We start from the raw sequence: 16,371 nt of genomic DNA, 5'->3' as shown, positions 1-16,371 counted from the left end.
TTAACTTTCTAACTTATAAAACTTGCTAAATTTTAACTTTAAATTCTTTTGATATAGAAGTTATATTTTTCTAGCTCAACTTACCAAAATTTTTGTATCGATAACTAAATTATATATATAAATTTATTGAAAAGAAATATTATAAGGCATTTATACTAGTTCTTAAAAGTATAACACAATTTTCCCTTGACAAATTAAATGCTTTTCAAGGGGGTCAAGCTAGTAAATACATTAAGTTTATTTTACCTGTCTCTTAAATCATTAACATTAAATCATAACTAAAACTAATCTATAACAATTTTAAAACCCATTGTTTAGTTAATAAAAACCTATTAAGTTGTGGCATTACAAACATTAAAGTTAAGAAAAATCCTAAATCTCAAAACCTCTAGCAAGAGTGTATTCCCATTATAAGTAAAAACATTACCAACGACCCAGCTACGTGATTACTTCCACCAAAATTAAACCCAAAATCAATTTCAGAGAGTAAAAATTTAATTACAAATTATGTTTAAAATTCAATAAAAAATAAAAAATATGTGATTACTTCTACTAAACTAAATCAAAAATAAGTTAAAGCAAAAAAAAAAACTACATATCAATGTATAAAAAGTATGAGTATAATTTTCTAAAAATGCTAAAAATGTAAGTTAGTTAAGTAATTAGGAACCGAACTATAGTAGATACCAAAGTTGTTAAAATATAATAACTTCTCGTTTTATTTTTTCTTTTTAGAGTAGAAACCTAGTCCATGTAGTTTCTAGTTGACAATATAAATAAAAAGTTTTTTTGCTATGGTATCAACCAGTGGCGTCGCGTGGTCTTTTTGTTAGGGGGTGCTACAGATTGATATTGTCAAATTAAAAAGTTCCATAGTTTGAAACATTTACATTAAAATCATAAAATTAATATGAAGAAATAGCATTTTTTTTGAAAAAAAAATTTAACATATTTGTTTAACTAAAAACAAATAAGAAATAAATAAAAAAACACATATCTAATACCTTTGTATATCATCACCCTTTCTTAACAACTGTAGCTACTTTTACTTTTATTTATGTTCATGTAATTTTCTGTATTTGCACAACTATAAATTTACTAACTTAGTTTTATGACTTGTCTAACTGTTTGAAAAAAAAAAGTAAGTAAATAAAAAAAAACAAGGTTGCTCCTGCTCGAGTTTTTCCTGCTCGAGTTGCCTCTGCTTGAGTATTCCCTCCTCGAGTATCTTCTGCTCGAGTTCAACTTGTCTTATAGTACTCGCGTTGTAGTAAATTTTAAACAACGATTATGATTTAATTCACATGGTGTTGAAAGTTCACGCAGCTCCGAAAATCAACTTTTCAACAACTTTTGTATTGAAAACTTGTAAACATTTAGGATGCAGCTGACACAGATTGAGCTTGCAGATTCAGTTTTACGAACACTTTGAACATCAAATATAAAAACTAATTTAGTAGAAAAATTAACGACGTTCATGTACACATTTGGCTGTATTTTTTGTACAAGCTCACAATAACATAATTTTCTTATATTTTTAGCTAATATAAAAACTTTTATATCATTTTAAAGCTCAATTCCTCAGCTTTATAATAAGATTACTTTGACGTAGTTTGGGGCTGTACAGCTGATTCAGGGGCCCATTTAAAGCAGCGTGTTTCAAGGCTTAAACGCTAAAATAAAAAAATAAAAAGCATTATTTTTAATTTTTTTTAAGTGGAGCTACAGCTCCAGCGTTCCACCCGACGCGACTCCCCTGGTATTAACTCTTAAAGTATTCATAAAAAAAACTTAAAACTTTTTTGAACCATGTTTTAAAACAGGTACCATAAAGCCAAATTGTTTTAAAGTGGGGTGTATATACTAATGCTGAATAAACTATTTTAGCTTTAAAAACAAAGTTATTGAAAAGTTTATTATTAAACATTTAAATCTTACTCATGAAAACATAATTTAGGCATTTACCTAATTATACAAACGTTTCATAGCTTTAATAAATAAAGCTTATAAAACTTCTTAAATAAACACATTTGACTGTGTAAAAGTAAATTTACACTTATTTCTAAAGCATAACTAAAAAAGGTTTTGCAGAAAAAAATCGAGGGGACACTCGGATTTGAACCAAGGACCTATCGATCTGCAGTCGATTGCTCTGCCACTGAGCTATATCCCCTTGAATTCATGCATAGTAAATTCAGTTTATAAATAACAAGCGCTCAGCCTAGAGCAAATAAACGCACGAATGAAGTAATAACGATGAACGTAATTGGAAATTATTTTAAAGCTTTTTGCAAGCTTGATTTGGTTTTTCTAAAATAAAGTATGCTTTATATGATATTTTTGTAAAGGAAAATTATATTAATTCTAAAATATTGAATTTTTAACTTTATTCTAAACATAATTTAGCTTATTAACGTAAGTTCCATTGTGTTTCACGCTATAAAAGCTATACTTTTATATTTACAACAAAATGCAAACTTTGGTTTATTTTTAAATTCTTCTATTTTTGTTGAATTTTAACTAATATTTCATCAGAAACGATGATTTTGTTGAAATATTTCATATACTTGTATTCGTGATCATTTTGACGTAAAAATCAAAAGTTTTTTAAACAGTTTGGAAAAATTTCCTTATTATTTTATAAATATTACTGTAAAAAGAGATTGTTGATTTTTAAGCAGTTTATAGCTTCAAAAAACTATCGATAAGAAATTAATTAGATATGTGACTTAACAAAAAGGAAAATAAAAGTAAATTAATAAAAAGATAATCGTGCTTTTGAATAGAAAATAGCTTGTTTATTAATTTAAACTTATTACTCTGGATCTAAAAAATAATAAATTATATTTATGTACGCTATGTTTTTCTTTTTTTGTACATTTAAATATGTAGTTTTATGGACTTTATTTATCTTAATATTTTCTTAGCTACAAAGCTTACAGCTTATACCGAAACTTACTTTTGTGCCTAATTATATCAAACTTAGTATTAAATTTACTTATAATAAATTTACTTAAATGCTTAAATACAACCAAAAACTCTTTTCAAAAAAGCATTGTTTTATATGTGGTATAAATGTTTTGCATTATAAATTTGGACACGTTAAAAAAAAAACCGAACAAAAACAATTATTTAGATATAATATGAATCTTATATTAACCGCTTTTAATTTGCAATAAATATTTTAAAAACCATTTCTTTGTGAAAAATTGAACGAAGTAGGTGATTAATATTAAAAACTTTAAAAAGGGCGTAAATAAACTTTGAAGTACGTATAGTTTTTAGACTTATACTTTTTTAATACCGCATTTATCTTATCTTTTTACTTCTGACTTTGCATATTTCCAACTGATGAATTGTAACTTTTTTATTTTGGAGCATGACAATTTATCACTGCAAATAACGCGGCTATAACCTAATTAAAACCCCTTAGCTTCTAATTTCATTTTTGTTTCTAGATATCTGAGATGTTTAACAAGCAAATTTTAAACTCCATAATCTATATACCTTTTTCACTATAAGTTTACTTAGTTTACTCCTTTATTAGTCTATTAAAGATAAACTACGAATTATATCATACCGATCGAAACGATTCATTTCTTTCCACACGTGATAAACATAACAAACCCCTTATAAGAGAAATTCACTCCATTTAGCTTTCCGCGCAAACAATTGAGTACTGATAAAAAACAATTGAGTGCAAATGTTTAGTTTCGTGCGCATAAAACTACGTGCCGTGTGCAAAAATCTAGTATCGCATGCAAAAATATTAGTAGCGTGCGCAAAACAAAACTTTATATAAAAAGATTCGATTGCTTTTGGTTACAATAAAGCTAAATTGAACTAGTCAGTAACAAGTCGATTAAAAAAAGTGAAAATATACAAAATGGACCCTTGCAATTGTCAATGTTAGTTTATAAATAGTAATAAATTTCTTATTATAAACAATGTTTTTGAATTAAAAATACTTGAATAATATTTTTAAACATTATGCAATAAACGTTATAAGTAAATAGTTTACAATTAAAATCTTTCAATGAAATATTTTCTGTTTATTTAAACGAAAAGAAGCAAACTTTTCAACACTTTACCCTTATCAAAATATGAGTAATACTTTGTATTTTAAACCTAGTCAATATAAAAATAATATTTATTAACTAGTATATCATTAATTACAGCAAAAAACTCATGCCAATGCAACGCTTGCAATGATTGTTCGAGTTGTAAATGCAAAAATCCATGTAGCTGTACCAAATCTTGCTGTTAAAAAATGAGGTAAGTGAAAAACATTAAAACTGTATAAATTTGTTAGAAAAGCTTTTTACAAAACTTGAGTTAAATAATACGTTTTAAAGCTTATACATTAACAGTTATAAAAAATTCTATGTAGTAACTTTTGCTACTAATTACTTTTGAAATTTTTTTGAGTTGTTTAGATTTAAAACTTAATAAAAAAGTAGGTATACTTTTCTTAAATCTGTTACTGGAAGCTTAGTTATCACCTACTGATTTGTATAAAAATTGTTGGTATACTATAACTTAGAATTAAAGTCAACTTCTAAGAAAACTTTTAAGCTTACTGAAAAGTATACGTAAAAAATGTTACTATAATTATTAAAAGTTAAAAGTTGTATATAAAGCATATTCTTAAAACAGTTCTGCTAACTGTGTAAAAAGTTTTTAATTTTTGTAATTAATAAAACAACAATTTAAAACTTGATATAAGTTTAATGAATGCTTAAAACTTTTATAGATTTTTTATCTTACATAACAAATAATAATTTTAGATGTTGGATACTTGAAACAGAAATAACCTGAAAGATGGTGTCCTTTTTAAAAATTTTACGATGACGTAACTACTTTTGTCTGATCATAATTTCTGAAAGAGTTTTTCTTTTATAAGTTCTTAAATATTTTAAGATTTTCCAATGTGTTTTTTGGAACTTCAGAAGTTAAAAAGCTTATACATTTTTTTAAAGTACTGTTTGTAAACTTGTTGAGTGCTCTACTAAATAACCAATAAACTTTATATTGAATACATGTTTTTTATCTAAAGTCTATAACTAGAGGTTCTTAAAGTTATTAAAACAAATTAACTAGCTTATACTAACGAAGTTTAGTACAAAAACTTAACTAACATTTATAGACTAAAGACTATAAACTTTTTACCTCATAATACTAGTAAAAGAATATATCTTTTTATATTATAAAAAGTAAATATTAAATTTATTTCTGAAACTAAATTTGTTTGCTATTATTAAAATATGTTAAATGAAAAGCTAATTTATAACAGTTACCGATTTCGAGTTAATTAAAATTATTATTCACACCAAATTTTTCATATACGATGGATAGCGAAACTTTGTTCATCGAATAAAGTATTGTGGTTCACAAGTATTATCCTTTTGATTTTCCAACGGGCTTTGCTTGATTCAATACCTAAACATGATTGTCTGTTACGTTATCTACAAAATATGAGTTATATATTTGATTGACATTAAATCAGTCATTAATGGTGGATTTAATGTTAAACTATCAAATGTATTTAAAAAAAAATGTTATTAAAAAAAAGTGATGTACCGGACTCACTATCCGGGTCCGGATCCGGCCGGATCTTTATATGTAAATAAAATCCGGACCCGGTTTCAGCCGGATTCTAATTAAAAAAAAAAGTCCGGATCCAGCCGATTCGGATCTAGTTAGTAAAAAAGAGCATACAGGAAAGTATTTTTTCAAAATCAAACCCTATGTAAATTAAAAAGTCATTTTCGTCAGAAAATACGTTCGAAAATTAAACACCTACCGTGATTGGCTCATTTTGTACACATGAATAATTTACATTTGCTTACATTACCTATGAAACAAAAATTTCAGAAATGCAACTCTTTACCTATGTTGTAAAATTAAAAACTTTACAACTAAATTATCAACTTTATGGCTAGCAGTTCTACTGGTTATTAGATTGAAGTAATTTTAGACTCAGGCTAGTTTATACTCACTCTAGCTAGTTTTTTTTCGACTTAAACAGTGGCAACCCTGCTAGTTTGAAAATTTTTGGGAATTTTTGAAAATCTAATGCAGCCTCAGGCTAGTTTAGTTTTTTATAAAAACTCCGGCTAGTTTAAAGATCTTTTGAAAAACTCAGGCTAGTTTTCTTCTAGATTTTGAATGAGTTTGAGATGATCCAGTTTTCAATATTTTGTGATTTTCTAGTTAATTTTGTTCAAGAACTTGATTTTAGATTGGTAAGGCTATAGAGGGGTCCACCTAGATTTTTACAAGTTGACCTTATTTGATAGATTTTAATCTTAGCTACCAGATACTTTTTAAAGCTTAAAAAAATTCAAAGTAGTTTTCTAGATACAAGGGGTCAAAGCTGGCCAGCTCAATAGCTTCCTTATAGAAGGTGCAAACTAAAAAGGCGAAAAAAAAACCACTTGATTTAAAAATCTATCTCCTCCTACAGTTTTTAAGCAATCTTATTCAAATTTTCACAGTTTACTCTTTACTAAATTTTAAATAATTTGAGTGTAGGAATTCTTTTTATGTTGAGAAAAAGTCCCCTTTTCCAAAAAAAGGTGTTTTTTTTTAATTTTAGACCTTAAATTTGTAAATTTCAATTATTTTAAATTACAACACTCAAAAGCTTTTAAAATATGTAAGGAATATTTTTTTGAAAATTTGAGGTACCTAGCTTAAAAAACCTAGGAGGAAATAGATAGGAGAATTTTAGTTAAATGGATATTTCCGCTTTTTTAGCTAACACCTTCCATTAGGTCCCTATTGAACTCTTTGGCTTTGACCGCTTATATCTCAAAAACTACTTTGAACTTTGTAAAGCTATAAAAAACATCTGGTAGCTAAGATAGTATTCTATTAAATAAGATCAACTTATAAAAAAGTGGTTAACCCCCATATAGCCTTAATTGTAAACATTACTTAAAATGTTTAACCTTGTTGCTAAATGTTCTACTGGTTATTAGCTTAAAGTAATTACTTTTTTGGTTTTTTAAAACCTCATTCTGACACAGGAAAGTTTATAATCACTCAGGTTAGTTTTTTTGAATCAAAGAGTAGCAACCCTGATATTAGCTAAAATTAGGTGATACTCTGGTTGCCAAAAATCATGGAAGTTTATTAGTTTAGCAAAAAAGATATTTTAGTGTTTTTTATTGTTCTTTCAATTCTAAGTTTTTTTACTGGTCTTTTAATTTCAAGTTTTTCTTTTGTTCTTTCAATTTTACTAAAATTTAAATGTAAATATTGTTCAGAAAATTAGCAAACATACCAGCTAATATTTTTTCTCTTAATCTTAACTAGACCTTAATAACATATCATAAACTTTCTTATAATTTAATTATTTTAGCAGCACATTGATACTTTTTAGTTTATTTTTTTTTAAACTATAATTTTTCAAAATTCAAAAGTATATAGTTAGATATAACACATAAAAGATAAACTTCACACAATTATACTTAGTTAGTAGTTAATTATATGAAATTGCATTATCGTATATAGTAGTTTTTATACTACTTACATTGCAAATAACTTAGAGTATTAAGAATCCGCTTCCGGATCCGGCCGGAATTCAATTTGAAAAAAAAAATCCGAGTCCGGTTCCGGCCGAATCTTAATTTGAAAAAAAAAAATCCGGATCCGGTTCCGGCGGGATTCTAATTTGAAAAAAAGTCCGGATCTGGTTCCAGCCGGATTCTAATTTGAAAAAAATGTCCGGATCCGGGTCCAGCCGGATCATAGTTTTTAAAAAAAAGTCCGGATCCGAGTCCGGTACATCACTATCAAAAATATATATGTGGTCAATGTAGTTCATGACTAGTAATTGCTTAAAAGAGAAATACGTAATTTTAGCATCAACTAGCGGATATACGTATTCGCTTCAAATCTTATGATTTCAAAACAATTACAACTAAATAAGTTTGTTCAAGTAATTCATAAAAAAACCATTAAAAACTTGTTGTGCCGTTTTTCACTTTTACTGCTACAATTTAATAACTGTTGTTTCTTTTATTAATACATTGAAGAAAAATTTACGTTAATCGTTTTTTCTGCCTTAGCTTGTAATTTATAAGTGTTAGAATCACTAGATAAACTATTTGGTTTTAAAATTAAAAACCAGTTGTTTACATTAAAACAAAAAACATATTTAAAAATTGAATAAAATAATAAATCATTATAACAAAAAAATGCTTGAAAAAAATTTAAAGTTTAAATAACTTTAAAAAAAAATAATATTTATCGAGTATCTATTTAACTTGAAAGATTTTCGTAATTTTTAAAACAGTTTTCATTTTTTTTAAACTAAGTTTTTTTATATAGATACAAAGACACTGTTTGTAATAAAAAATACCTAAGTTATAAGCCGAAAAAATATTTTCAAATAAAAAACTAAACTAACGTACTTATATTTAGCTAGAATTTTATTCTTTTGCTTAGAAAAGAAGTTGAAGAGAAAATAAAAACTCTAGTTTATCTATTTCTAATTTTTGGCTAAAAAAACTTAGAGCTTACGATTGATTATAATTAACCCTTTAAAACCAGTAAATTGTTAAATTTTGAAAAATACTTGACTAGAAACATTTCTATTAGTAGCTTTTAAAATAGTTAAGTAATAAAAAAACTTTCATTACGGTGAGATACCATCTGGTAAAAAAAGCACTCTTTTTCATATACAAATGAAGAGCTTCTTCGTCCTTGAACATCATTTGCAATAAAGGTTAACCAATTATGATTAAAATAATCGTATGCTGAAAATATTATAAGATAAAAAAATTGTGAAAAGAAAAAGGTTTAAAATCCTAAGAAAAAAAAAATTATTCAGATTGTAATAAAACAGGAATAGTTACTTAAAATAGCCAAAAAAGATAAAATGTTTAAAAAGTGTGTAAAACAAATGAAAGAACAAAATAAAAAGAGGTCTATGGAAATTATGAACATAAATATTTATTTTAAGAGATAGTGCACTTTTTTACTTTAGAGTTCAAGTTAATTGTAAGAAACTGTAATTATGGTTAACATCGAAAATTCAAAAATTAAAAGTTTAAATCGTATCGTACTAACAAAATTACAAAACAATCATAAAATCTTAAAATCTGTCTTTAATTTGTGTTGTTTTACCCGACTTAAAAAGTCTGTAATGAAATAAATATGTATATTTTTCTGTTCAATAAGTTTGAATTCAATTCTTTTAGAAATAAATTATTGTGCGGGATTAGTAAAATTTCAAACGCAGATAATATTAATATATGCACAGTTTTCTGTATACTTAAATTTGGAGAAAAAAGATTATTTTTTCTGTGTTTGATACAATCGTTTGAAGATTGACAGTTTAAAAATTTCAAAATGTTATTCGTATTAAATTTATTATAAGCTTCAATTTATGTTAATAAACATATAAAATATACTGTGTAATGTGTACATAAAACTTTCAATTCATGAGTTGTTCTACTGGAGTTCTTTAGCGTTTTAATTATCTAATTTAAAGTTGTTTATTGTACCTTTATTAGACAAGTTAGTTAAAATTGAGTCTTTTATTCCATTGATTATTAAAACTCCTTAGTATAGCACAGGAGTGACAGCCTTTTATAAGTCGCGAGCTAATTTTCCAAAAAAAAATTTCTCACGGCCCCTTTGAATAGAATAAATTCTTCGCGGGGCATTTTTTTTAATTAAGTAAGTAGTAATCGCTATAAAACCACTTGAAGTACTTTCAAATGCGTTGTCAGCAAATATAAAGTAAAATAAATATGAACAAAGTGTAATAAAGTAAATTAAATGTTATTACTTATTTTTCTTGCTTGTTGACGACAAATTTCAAAGTACTTAAAGTACTAATGATAAGTTTAAAATGAAAGCTTAGTTAAAGTTTGAATTATAACTTTTTTATTTAAAGTAATATATATAAAGACTAAAATTTCTCATATAACGATTGACATACCAGAAAGCCGATATAAAAAACGTAAATAGTATAACTTTATGGTCTTTACTAGCAAAACTTAGTTTTTATTCTTGAAAAAAAGATTAAATTTAAATCTATGCTGCGCTTGTATATATTTATAAATTTGATTAATTAAATATTTTAATTATTATTATGATTACCTTGTATATCGATCAATACAATTTGAATTTGTTAATTATAAATTTGCAGTCTTATTTCAACCTAAACCTAAAGTTCAGTGCAAAATCTTTTATCAAAAAACGACGCATATTCTGTTTAAAAAAAGGCGCTTAATTACTTAACACTAAAGCGCAATCCACAAAATAATTTTCAACTAAATTCTAACGAGTAATTCCCCAATCCAAAAACAGAGCCCGTGGTCAGTACTAAACTAACCTTAAGGACTTTTTTGAAGTTTTTCTTTAAACAATATAACTTAATTTATAAAAAATCCAGATATTTTTTTGAAAGTCTTAAAAAGTTTAGTGTAGAAGTTAATATCATGCTAATTTACGCCGACCAGTAAACAAAAAGTAAAAAAAAAATTAAAATTACATAAAAGTTGTTTACTTATCTTAAATTTTAATATAACAGATGACTTTAATAATAATACTATTAAAGCAACTAATTATTATTATCAAAACAAGTTGGACGGTTAAGCTAAATATTTTAATAGCTTACATACGGTGGTGTACAACTTGATAACCGAAAGGTTCCTTTGTTTATCAGGTCCTTAGACCAAACTTTTTGAGTGCCATTTTTTTATTGTTCAATAAAAAATATATACAACAAAAGGGTTGATCATGCCAATTCGATCATCAGACCACAAGTTTCGGCAGATTGAGACCGGTTTCGTCCTTATTAGGACTCATCACTCACTATTGCTGACTGACGAGTCCTAATAAGGACGAAACCGGTCTCAGTCTGCCGAAACTTGTGGTCTGATGATCGAATTGGCATGATCAACCCTTTTCTTAAATATTAGCTTGTCTCACGGCAAACGAAAGTCCGGACTTCTGTTCTGCAGACTTTCGCCGATGTTTTTGTTAAATAATATATATATTACTCTTTTAAATTTTTAATACTCAGAAGAACAACAATTTGCGTTAAAATTTTCAAAATAAAAACAGACTTAGCAGTAAATCCAAGAGTTTTATCTAGTTCTAAACAAATAGTTAATGATTGCGGAAAAGACCCAGTGAATGTTGTTGAAATTTTGCTGTTGAACGTGAAAATTGTTGAATGTTGAGTGAGTGTAAAAATAACTACTTTAGGCAAACTTCAAGACATTTGAAAACACGTACTAGTGATTATGTATCACAACGCGTATAAACATTTGTTGGTGATAAAATAAGAAAAAGAATACAGCAGTCAGAAATGCAATAAAAAGATTTTCTATAGCAGAACACTTTGTGAACAATACTAAACGATGTGATAGCTTTAAAATTTCTAAATTTGGTGTTTTAAACATGTCTTGAATATTTTTTTAGGCTTTAAGCTATATTATTCTTTTTAAACAAACTTAAGTTAAAATAAAAGAAATATATTGTTTATATTAACGGCTTATTTAGTCAAATACAATTTTGTATTATTAGAAGAAAAGTTTTGTAGATTAAATTTACTATATTTTTAATCGATTGGTGTATAGAGTTTTTTGTGTAATAAACATACACTGTTTTATTTCAAATGTACTTTCCCTGATAAAAGTTTAAATCTGAGTTGTTACTTCATTGATTTTTAGATTAAATGTATCATTTGTTTGATAAAAATAGAAGTTATTACTAAAATGTTTTTAGCCGTATTCACCTAATCTGGCTTTTAAACTATTGTCGTATTAACAAAATGTGATCTAATAAGAAATAGTACACGAAACGTCAATTTATTTTGTTAAATTTGTTTTCGGAAACGCATTGTCCCTTTGGTTTTAAAATAAATTTAAAAAAAAAAGTTATTCATGATAAATACAAATTTTAAATGTAATACATTACATAAAATTAAAACTTACTATCAGTATACTTTACTCAATTAAAAAGTATGGAGATGCATACAAGTTAACTTGTGTACTTAGAATATAAAATTTTGTTAGTAGAGTGGTTGTGAACTTAAAAAATACTTTGTTAGTTTAAATTGTTTAATCAAACGGATTATTTTTAGCAGTTTTGTTGTTGAAATGCAAAGAAAATCAAAAGAAGTTTTATAAATGAGCCGGCTGAATTAAAACTATCTTTAGTGAGAATAAAAAACTGAAATACAAGCCGTATTTCCGGTATACCAACTCTGATGCAACTTTTAGTTAAAGTACTCTAAAAATAGTTTTTACAAATAACTCTATCACGAAATTGAAATTCTATAGCTCCGCTGTGTAGAAGCCGTTGGTACTTTACTAAAACTTAAAACTTTATTGAGCTTTGTTCAGCATTTTCATCAAGTAGAAAAAATATAAAAATGTTTAAAACTTATGACAACTTTGCAGATTTATGACAGTTTTGTAAATATTTTTTTTTAGAATTCCTAAGAGATTTAAAGTAAAGTACTTAATAAAATTTTTAGTTTTTATTTTGTTTTTTTAAACCTTACGTTTATTTCAGAATTTTAAACTTTAGAACGTACTTTATGTAAAATAGGTTAAATAATTTATGAAATATTTTAAATTCGATTTTAAATTGAAACACTTTAATCTAAATGAAGTTAAAATAATACTCATATGACGAGTTTTTTTTTATAAATTTAAAGCTAAAGTATTACTTATTTTTAAAATTATATTAAAATTATAAAATTAAGAAACTAAAAAAAACACTTATACTTTATAAATTTAAATAAGTACACACATTTCATTGCTTTACTATTAGTTTTTTATTTATAGTTTTTTTTTTTGTTTTATGTTTAACCTAAAATTCAAACTAATTTTAAATTTAAACTTAAATAGTAACTTTTATAAAAAATCATAACTTTAGCTATTATTCAAAAATATAGTTACGAATAAATACCTTACACAACTTATAATTATATTAATTAAACTAACTTAAGGTATATAAATTAATCAAAAAATGCTAAAACTTAAGTTTAATCTTAAAATATATCCAAGTGAATTTTCTGTAATAAGTCTTGACCTTCAGCTTTAAAGAGCTTACTTGTTTAGCAGAATTTAGTATGAATTTAACTAATCCAGATTAAACAAAAGTTTATTAGTACTAATTGTACATTAAAAGTGTTCTAACACATTTAGCATACTTTTTTAAGATCTTTTAAATTGTTTGTAGAGATAGTTTTATAATTGAAAATTTAAAGTATAAAAAAAAAGCATTTGAAAACTTTTCCAAACTTGTTAATTGAATTTTTTTTAATTAGTAAATAGGTTTTTTGACTTAAATGAGAGAGTTTCAGTAGATCATGTTTCAATTTTGACTTAAGAAGAAAGACTCTTTTTTCTTATCTTTTTTGGGTTGTTACTACTTATGCTAATGGTGTAATCAAAACCAAATTTAACTTTTAAGAGTAGAAGTATGTACCACAATACTCCATCAGGTATAATAAGTTTTCAAGTTTTTTTTTAATTTAAGAAGGTTTGAGAATTTCGCCTATGTTTTGTTGATCTAATTTTTTTAAGCGATAATTTAAAAAATTTAAATATATGCACAGTAAAATTCATCTTATAACCTCATAATACTGTTTACTTAAGTTATTGATAGTATATAAAATACTTTAAATTTTAGTAAATATTTTTACGAGCTTTTAATTTAACTGTATTAGTTAATTAAAAAAGAATAACAATAAACTGTTGAATAAAAATTTATTGTTTTTTTAGTATACAATACTTTCATACGCACAGAACTTTCTATAAATTTCAAACTGTGGAAAGATTTTTTAAATAGTTGAAGTTATATTTCTTATTTTAAGTGTTATATTAAACATCATTCATTTAGTTTTTATTACTAAAGTGATTTAGGGAACTCTCTGTAAGTTTTTAAAACTAATATACATAATTATTATGTGTATTTATTATTTTTAGTTGTTTTAAATATTTTTTCTAAACTCTTTGCAAATCTGTATTTAAATCTTTATAAATATACTGTTTAAATGGTTAAGTTTCTGGCAGTAAAAGTATTGATTTAGGTAAATCTACTAACAGTAGATTTTTATAGTTTGTGTTTATTCTTTTTTTTCCGAAATTTGGAGACGCATAGAAGTTAACTTATGTATTAAAAAATAACTATTACTTTATTTGAATTGTAATACGTTTGACAGCATATCTCTTTAACTAAAAGTGTTCAACTCTGTAATTTTTTTTGTACTTGTTTATTTTTATACCTCCTTCTTTAAATATTTCCTGCAAAAAAAAAAGTCAAAAAGCGTATTACAATGTATTTACTTTTTTTTCTATAATAATATGTTACTATAGTTATTTATTCATAATGTCCAAAAACTTATTAAAGTAAACACTTAAAGTTTTAATAATTTTACAAATGTTCACCATTCGCAACTTTTTATAACTAACAAACCAAACCAAGGCTTTTCATATGTAAAAGTATGTGCTTTTTAACAGTTTTGTTGTAAAAGTTACAAGTTTAAAATAAAACAAAAAATAACATATCAAGTCTTTATGGATGTTTTAATTAAACATTAATAGCACTAAATTGTTCTACTGTGAACGAAAAACTGAAATACGAGTCGTATTTCCGGTGTATTCACTCTGATGCAACTTTTATTTAAAGTACTCTAAAAACACCTTTTATAAATTTCTGTAACAGGAAGCTGTTATATGAGAGCTCCTATACCTCCGCTGTATAAAGGCCGTTGAAAATTTACATAAACCTTTGAATTTAGTGAATTTTGCTTTCTCTTTACAAAAAGAAGAAAAAATAAAATGTTTTTGGAAGTTATGACAACTTTGTAATTTTTAGGACAGTTTTGTAATTATTAAGCTTTTTTTAAGTTCTCTATGATTTATAACCTCCGCTGTATAAAGGCCGTTGGTAATTTACTAAAAAATTTGTATTTAGTGAGTTTTGCTTTCTTTTTCATCAGGTGAAAATGACTTAAAGGGTTTAAAACTTATGACAAGTTTTAGGACAGTTTTGTGTTTAGTATGTTTTTTTAAGGTTCTGTATGATTTAAAATAATTTACCTAATTTTTTTTTTCATTTTTTTTCTATTTAAAGCATTCAAACAGTTTACAAGATTTTTAAATAACTCTAGAGCTTATTTTTTATAATATAACTAATATAATCTATGATAGATTTTAGTTTTTAAGTTTAAACAATTTAAAACTTTTTGATCTAAGTCAAGTTAAAAAAATTTTAGAAAAAATAATTCAAAAAACTAAAATAAACATTATAACTCAATTATATATATGTAGAATAATACTTAAAACTTAAGATACCTACAAAAACAAACATTTTAAGACTTCAATAAGTACAGATTACTATTTTTGAAATGATAGTTTTATTGACTTCAAATCTTATCAATAACTTTATAAATAATTTAAACTTCAATTTATTTTTAAATATTATAATGCTGCATTAATAAAATTTCTTTAGAACGTTATTAATATGCATTTGTTTTGTTTAGAATAAATGAACATAACTTGATAAATACATAATTTTAGTTTGTTAGTACTATTTATCATAGGTAAAACCTTTAAAATAAAATTGTGAAGCTTTTAAAAGATATCGAAAATGACTAACAAAGTAGATTGTGATTGTAAGATTAAATTTTAAAATCTTAAACAGTGTTTCATACAGACAAGGTTTATTTGATTTAATAGACATATATATAGCTTTTCACTTAGGATAAACTTACTTTTTGTGATATACTTAGTTTAAAACAGGATAGAATTAATAATTGCTTACAACATACAAACTGGGAATTTGTACCTTACATAAGCTACATTTTCATTAAGTTGTCTGAGTCAAGTTATAACATTAATCAAAACAACAAACTACAACTTTAACTTTAAGTAGCTTTTATTTTATCCAAGTATATTATTTGAAATGAGTTTTAAAGCTCACGTTTCGAAACCTTTGTGTTTTATTAGAAAATAAAAATACTTCAAACTTTTCAAAAATTCATTCTAAAAGTTAATTCTAACACTTTTGTTTTTTTTTTTCATAGTCTTAAAAAAATATGTCAAGGTCATTTTATCATATAAAGTTTATAAGTTAAAAAGTTAAGTTTTTTTTTTTTAGATTTTTACGCTTAACAATCAATTTAATTAGTAAAGTAGTTTCTTCACTAAAATGAGAAAGTTTTAGTTGATCATATTTCAAATTTGAATTTAGAAGATAGACTATTTTTTCTTTTTTTTTTAAGCCGTTACTTTTCAAGCTAAAGGTCTATCCAAACTCAATGTATTTTTTAAGAGTAAAATTATGTACCATAATATTTCATCAGGTTTAACTATAACTTTTCGATGAGAC

General features: G+C 25.1%; 1 long non-coding RNA gene and 1 other non-coding gene across 2 annotated transcripts; one reads left to right on the top strand and one right to left on the bottom strand.

Moving 5' to 3' along the window:
* Positions 1–2,101: 2,101 nt before the first annotated feature.
* Trnac-gca (transfer RNA cysteine (anticodon GCA)) lies at positions 2,102–2,173 on the bottom strand. The gene has a single exon. It is a non-coding gene; the product is annotated as a tRNA-Cys (tRNA).
* A 1,664-nt stretch (positions 2,174–3,837) lies between these two features.
* On the top strand, positions 3,838–5,030 carry LOC145841032 (uncharacterized). The gene is made up of 3 exons (XR_014370139.1): positions 3,838–3,908; positions 4,179–4,275; positions 4,788–5,030. It is a non-coding gene; the product is annotated as an uncharacterized LOC145841032 (long non-coding RNA).
* The last annotated feature ends 11,341 nt before the right edge of the window (positions 5,031–16,371 follow it).

This window comes from Thalia democratica, chromosome 7, assembly GCF_965202585.1.
Source record: "Thalia democratica chromosome 7, ktThaDemo2.hap1.1, whole genome shotgun sequence".
NCBI lineage: Eukaryota > Metazoa > Chordata > Thaliacea > Salpida > Salpidae > Thalia > Thalia democratica.
This window is presented reverse-complemented; position numbering and strand designations above follow the sequence as displayed.